We start from the raw sequence: 7,880 nt of genomic DNA, 5'->3' as shown, positions 1-7,880 counted from the left end.
TCAGCAATTAATTATGAGTATGTTGCGTACAAAGCGTGCTATATATTTCCAGTAACTGTAGCGCCAGAAGAATTTCCTCTTTTTTTTTTTTAAATATATTACATTATAAAAATTAACGAAACCTGGCACTTGTGTGGTAGAATGTTATACAGCTCTGAGTACTTGGAGCATTATAACGCGTATATTGTTCGCGAAAACAGTGATTGGGACATTATTCTACCTGGGAAAAACATAGATTATTATGCCCTCACAGCTTTTAGAATAGATGGAAAAGACGTTATTATATTGAACCACAAAATAGCTAACAGAGTTTAAATGCCATGTTTCTAGATGACCACTTTAGAATTTCATGTAACGTGTGAAAATAATAAAAAAAAAGTCGAGTGTGAAAAGTCTTGCCCTGTCAAAGATTTTTGGAGCCAATTGGAAAATGTTTTTAACAAAAAAGTGGAGATAATACAAATTTACAATGAAAAATTTCAAGATTGGGTAGATTATGACATAAATAAAGGCCTTCCTCCTTCATTGTCAAAACTATTCTTAGTTTGTAAAGAAAAAAGTTCAAAAGAAATGACTCTGTAAGTAATAGTGTGTCTTTAGTTTATTTTTTGGTAATGCGTGTAATTTTATGGGTCTTGTAGTATTCCTAGTACGTCGTCCCAATCCGATTCGTCTAAACCCGATTTATTTGAAACAACCAAAGTGGCGGAAAGTACTGAATCAGCTTCGACTTCAAGGCAAATGCCGCTAGTGTACAAGGTACCAGATCTTCCGCCAACAGTAATGAAATTAATTCATGGAAGGGACAATGCCGTGTTTCGGAAGAAATATTCGTCAATAATTGTAAACACGCTGTTTGAGGATATGCTACAATATGGCGCGTATGTTTTCATGAATTTTTATTATTATGACTGTAACTAATATTGAAAATAATTTCTATAGATACCCAGAAAGAAGCCATTTTGACAGGGTTGGCGTGGCTCTAGTTGAAAAACACACGTTTTTGAAGGATAGACTGCCCAACCAACGTGGATATGTCAGTATATATATATTTCTGATATTGTTGCTAAATTTATGCGCTCATCTTATCTCTAATCCTCTTGCTGATAGAATACGTGGGTAACCGCGCTAAAGACTAAATTCCGACATGAAAGAATGACTATGGGTCATTTGGAAAAAGTGCAAGCTATGAGAGAAGTATTTAGCCGGAAAAGAAAATTAACAGAAAGTACAGAGAAACCAGGCGACCCGGAAATGAAAAAAGCAGAACCGAAAAAGAAAGTAAAACGATCCTCAAAAACGGTAATTGATTCAATTATGACACATATTTTACCCTTTTTCTTGTGTTTTGAATGAAATGGCTAGATAACTATATAGTTTTATGGAAGTGGGTTTGTCCAAAATTAATTTGAGGTGGTGTTCGACCTATTTTTGTTTTCTATAAAGGCTCTATCAAGTGAGGCTGAAGATGATGATAGCATTAAAATGCATTTAAAATCACTCTCAAAGGAAATGGGAAAATCTCAGGCTGATTCCGCCATAATAGAAGAAAAAATGCTAAGGACATCTAAGTGGAGGCAAAAGTTTGCTTTCGATAATTATGTTTTGTCTGTTACTGAGCAGTTTCCACTTTTGGTTCAAAGAAATCAGGTAGACATTTTTTTCGTATATACAAGGATAGTCCAAATACTCAAAAACCTATATATCCAGTTAGTGAAGGAATTAAATTTGTTGCAAAACATACGACCATCCGCGGAGAAAGTGTTAATTCATCATTTCATGCCAATAACGAAAAATATTCTGGAAATGATTAAGAAACGAAAGTCTTGCCAAATTGTTTTGGACGCTCTGAAGATGAAAAAAGAAGTTTTATCTGATCAGGCTTTCAAGGGTGAAAATTATCACTTAGACGGCAATTCATAATTAAGATTTTATTATTTACGTAAAGGAAGCCACACTCTAATGACATAATTATTGATTTTTAGTCATTAAACCAAGAGTATCTACTCTTTACCATGGTTACTAAATCATTTAAAATTATATTTTAGATCTACAACTAAAAGCGTGCTTGATAACATTGCCGACTTTATTTAACGAATGTGTGAAGCATTGGTACACACTAAATGTAAGCAAAAATTAGACTGCCTACTCATTCCTAACGGTCGAGACGAGGATTCAAGAAATCCATTATAATATTTTTAAAACAATTGTTACGCGTTGAGGGAGGAGCTCTATGAAGCGCGCCCAAGGAGACTTGTGCTCCATTCCTGCTTTTAAAATCGATTATATTCCTGATAAAATGGAGATTAATAAGTTTTTTTCTAATATTTTAGGAACCTGTAACTGCCACTCCGATTATTAAATTTTCAAGTGACGATCTACTTAATTGTCCATATGAAATCATAATAGAGGGTGTTAGTTTCGAAAATACGAACATTGAAAGTGCCATAGCGTCCTTGGTGTCAGGCTATTACACCTTTCAACTTGCCAAAACAATGGAATACCTTCAGAAAATAGTTCTTAAAAATGATTCGGAAAGGATTTCAGCACCTATAATTAGCATTGTAAACAAATTATCTCTGTAACTTGTAATGACTATCTAAAAGTATTTTTTGTAAGTTTTCAATTTTATTTCAACTTTACCAATAAAGAGTTTTTATTGGCTGAAAATATTAACCAATCTTGCCAATAATTTCGTTGAATTAACTATACCGATAAGAGTTAAATCAGGCCAACAAAAGTTCTTACTTTCGCTAATGAAGGTGACCAAATAGGCCATTTTCAGAGTCCAACATTACGAACGTAAGTGTCCGTATACGCCATTGAAAGCGATCCAATTTACACGTGAGATTGCTATTATACAAATTAAAGCGTGCGATTATACGAATTGAAGCATGCGATTTCACGAATTAAAGCGTGCGATTACGGGAATTAAAGCGTGCGATTACGGGAATTAAAGCGTGCGATTACGCGATTTCAAGCGTGCGATTATTCGAATTAAAGCGTGCGATTACGCGAATTAAAGCGTGCGATTACGCGAATTAAAGCGTGCGATTACGCCATTTAAAGCGTGCGATTACGCGAATTAAAGCGTGCGATTACGCGAATTAAAGCGTGCGATTATACGAATTGAAGCATGCGATTATACGAATTAAAGCGTGCGATTATACGAATTGAAGCATGCGATTATACGAATTAAAGCGTGCGATTACGCGATTTAAAGCGTGCGATTACGCGACATAAAGCGTGCGATTACGCGATTTCAAGCGTGCGATTACGCGAATTAAATCGTGCGATTATACGAATTGAAGCGTGCAATTATACGAATTAAAGCGTGCGATTACGCGAATTAATGCGTGAGATTACGCGAATCAAAGCGTGCGATTACGCGAATCAAAGCGTGCGATTACGCGAATCAAAGCGTGCGATTACGCGAATTAAAGCGTGCGATTACGCGAGTTTAAGCGTGCTATAACGCTAGTTTAAGCGTGCTATAATGCGAATTAAAGCGTGCGATAACGCGAGTTTAAGCGTTCTATAACGCGAGTTTAAGCGTGCTATAACGCGAATTAAAGCGTGCTATAACGTGAGTTTAAGCGTGCGATAACGCGAGTTTAAGCGTGCGATAACGCGAGTTTAAGCGTACTATAACGCGAGTTTAAGCGTGCGATAACGCGAGTTTAAGCGTGCGATAACGCGAGTTTAAGCGTACTATAACGCGAGTTTAAGCGTGCGATAACGCGAGTTTCAGCGTGCGATTACGCGAATTAAAGCGTACGGTTCTGCCAACTTATGCGTGCTGTTCTACGAATTTAAGCGTGCGATTTTGCTAATTAAAGCGATCCAATTTGCACGTTCAAATGTCCAATCGTTCCATTCGTAGTGTTCAGTATTGCACAAAAAAACGTTTAACTATACACACTCTTCTAGCGTGCAAAATTGGATCCTTCAAAAAGTTTTCAAAGTTGAACAGAAAACTGTGCTGCCAGTGTGTTAGGACTTTGCACAACTTTACGCTCAACTTGGAACACATAATTTTAAGAGTGTAGGTTATATATAAACCAATTGAATAAAAAAGCGAGTTTTTGTTTACCTTCTTCGAGTTTGTTGTCAAAATCTGTTTTGGAATCGCTGCAGATTAATATTAAAATTTGTAATTTTACGCTTTATGCTTAATATTGAAATTGTCCGTTATTTTATGATTAATATTGAAATTGTCCGTAATTTTATGCTTCATATTAAAATCCATAGTTTTATGCTTAATATTAAAATCTTTTACATAATTCACATATAGGCCTAGGTTTAATATTTCATTAGGGCAGAAAAATAGTAATTGAACTCAATAGAAAAAGCATAATTGTAATTACTACATACTAGTGACTTAATAAATTGAGAATGTTCGGTAATCATCATCGATTCAATCAAATTCATATCTTCAAATACATAAATTATTCTTTGGTGGAATAACATCATCTACCGATAGTTCCTCGTATTTGATTTCATAATAGAGCTGTACTACCTTACCTATCAGAACTTCTTTCCCATTGAAAGAAGCCTTAAAACCTTCCGCGGGCTTTTTACATCACGGAAGAAAAAAAATTCCCCTCTTGGGCAATGCCTATTCCCTCCCTCACCCAAAACTTCCCTTCTTTGCCACTGTCCCTTCCCAAAAAAAGAAGGTAAACATCCTTCTCCAGCCAGTTGCCTTCTTTAATTCTGAAGAGATATTTCTTCCCTCCCTTCTCGAGGGAAACCTTCCGAATCTTAGAAGGGGGGTTTGGGATAGCTAAAGCTCCAATCCAGGCATTTTTAGGTCTGGAAGGTAGGGTAGTAGGAAGGAATTTGTGCCTTCTTTTACCCAATCTTCTTTTCAAAGAAGGCGCTCTTAAGCTTCTATAGTGTTGCCCTCTCTTCTACGGAAAAGATGGGTTAGAAGGCGCGATAGCTGCCTTCTAAGGAAGATTCTTCTGAAAATTCCCACCACTGGGTGCGAGACAGGCAAGGGGGGGGCTCACGCTCCCTTCGAAATTTTTTCTCTCTCAAACAATTCGCTTGTGTGACGTCACACTAGACCACCGCGACTCTGCTTGGCATAGGAATCAGGGCGCGGGCTTTAAAATTTTGTAACTAACTGCCCCTTAATTTCCAAAATTTGAAAAGCCGGACCCGGCCCGACCCGATAAATTTTTCGACTCTGGAGACTCAACCTTTTCCCAAAATGGCTCCGAAATAAAGAAAGAGTTTTTGAGCAGCGACGGACATCATTGATCCTGGAATTCCCTTGACTCGCTTGTGAATGATATCAATCATCGTTAAGACTCCCATAACGCAAAGCAACTCGCTCCAAATCTGAAAAAAAGTGTTTTCAGAGAAGCAACGATTTTGAATTACTTTGCCAAAAAATAGACGTAATTACTAGATGGCTCTCTAGCACCCTATAGCTGGAGGCTCCTAGCAGCCCACAAACTAATGATATGTTTATTTAGTATTTGTAGACGATAACTTTGTGTTTCATAAATTATAGTTAAGTAATTAGGATAAACAATGGGTGTAGTTCTTTGCATTTAATTCTGACACCCACAATTGCAACGCTAATCATGCAAAGCTAGTTCAGGAAAATAGCTTACACTTAGAGATGTGAAATTACCGTAATTTTTAACAAGTCGCGAAAAAACATTTACGTATCAGCAAATGTGGATGAGAGGGAAAGCATGACAATGGCCATAGAGCCTGTGTTAAAAAACGTGGACATCAAAGTTTCGCCAATAACTATTTAGTTTACTAGTGACTGATGGACTTGCAAACTCGCGACTGAAAGTAGTGTAGACATTTATGCTCCTTGGTTTAACCATAACCCACTCGATCACGCGCATCACGTCGCAAGCTGCTCGCGCTATAGCTAAGCTACCGTGATTTGTTTTAAACGTATCTAGTTTTATGTGCTCTTCTATTGCTTCGATAACCTTACTTAAATCCATATTATACCTTCAAATACCTTTTAAAACATTACCAGCTACTCTGTCCTGACATCAAACACAAATCGAGGAAGGTCTAGCATACACAATAGCAGACGACGCTAACCGCGTAATCGCGAATTAACACAAGACCTATTTTAAGGGAGTGAACAGGCCCAGTATAGCTACGCCAATAAAACGGTCAACTACGGCGAAACTCTGATGACTCGCGACTTATGGCCATTTTCATACTTTTCCTCTCATCCACTTTTGGTATCAGCTAGGTGTGGTTGGGAATGGGGAGGGCGTTTGAGTTTCCTATGAGCTTATTCAGTACAGTATTCGTATTTTTTAACTCATTTAGGTAATATTCACATACACACATAGCTGAAAAGGTTTTATCGTCTACCCAACATACACAGCAATCCAGCCTTCATACATAGTGCCCTTTCCGCCTGAAAATGAATCTCTCACACTAGCTCCCCGCGCTAACCCCAGAAACCGTAGTAAAGAGAAAATATTTTAATTTGAAACGCTTTCAACAAATGGGCTTCGCTACAGCTGTCCATCAAATTAAACCAAATTGGAGGGTTGCCACGATACCAATGTTGTTTACCAATACTCCCAAGAGACGGAGCAGGGGTCCCGACTAATTAGTTTTACGTCCGTCCTAAGTCAGTTAAACTGCTGCAAACGCAAACAAAAGCCCCAATGTAATTTTTTTATCGAAATTCTTTGCTTAATCTAGCCACACTTGTTCCTGCTGTACCCCGGCCACAAACACACCCCAACAGGCAGACATACACGATCGTTACAGAACCTCTCCGTGACATACGTCACTCCGAGAGGTAAAAACATCTTGAAAAGGTCGGAGAGCTTTGTTTTTATTGTGACACGGATAGTTTAGTGTCCCTCTCGCCAGATGGCGCTCATATGCTACCCACAGGTGATTATTTAGGGGAGGTCAAAAATGAATTAGAATCTTATGAACAAGATGCGTATATTTGCGAATGGGGGAGTGCTGGACCCAGAACTATTCCAAGGATATTCTAGACCCTAAAACCGGCACTAAAACTAATAGCATAAAAGTTAAAGGATTTTGTTTAAACACCTCTACAGAAAATTTTATAAATTTCGAAACAATGAAGAATTTACTTGGCGTAAACAATGAAGGTGAACCTCAAATGAACTCGGTTCAATTCCCCATTGGCCCACAAATCGGACGTCTACAAGATCAGACTCTGATCACGATCAACCAGACCAAAACATATCAGGTCGTTGTGGATAAAGTTAGAATAATATCTGATTATAAAACTACCCCCTACGGTTATATTAAATAGAATCATTGACTTTTTCCACATAAGTTACTTGTGTATATTTCGATAGCTGAATCAGTCTTTTAATGAGTATCTCAAGTATTATTTATAGTAATATTAACGTATTTCAACTATTAACATGTAACAATATTTTAACGAATACGGAGCGTTTTTGGTAATATTTTTGTATTTAGTAAGCTTTTTTTAATTAGTATATATTAGCAATTTAGTATAAAAATTAGTATTGAATTAATACTGTTTTGTATAAGTTTAATTTCTATTTTTTCATCATAATTATAGTAATGTTTCTAGTAATAATTCGATATTTTTATCCGTAATCGTATATCAGTATTTTAGCGTGTATAGGGTGTCAGAAAAAATATATTTTTTCGTCAATCCTGTGAACATTTTAGTTTAATATTTGAACTAAAATCGTATAATAACCATTGTAGACTTAAAATCATATTCAAAGTAGTATTGCTATATTGCATGCGATTAATAAGCCCTATTTTCAATGATGATAAATGTTTATGTGCTTAATCATCTTGTAGTACTAAGCTTTATTATATAGAAAAGGACTTGGTTTGCCCAAGCCTAAAAAACAAAACGA

This window comes from Phalangium opilio, unplaced genomic scaffold, assembly GCF_054372755.1.
Source record: "Phalangium opilio isolate 3A_F unplaced genomic scaffold, DU_Popi_V2 ptg000043l_1, whole genome shotgun sequence".
Lineage (NCBI taxonomy): Eukaryota > Metazoa > Arthropoda > Arachnida > Opiliones > Phalangiidae > Phalangium > Phalangium opilio.
This window is presented reverse-complemented; position numbering follows the sequence as displayed.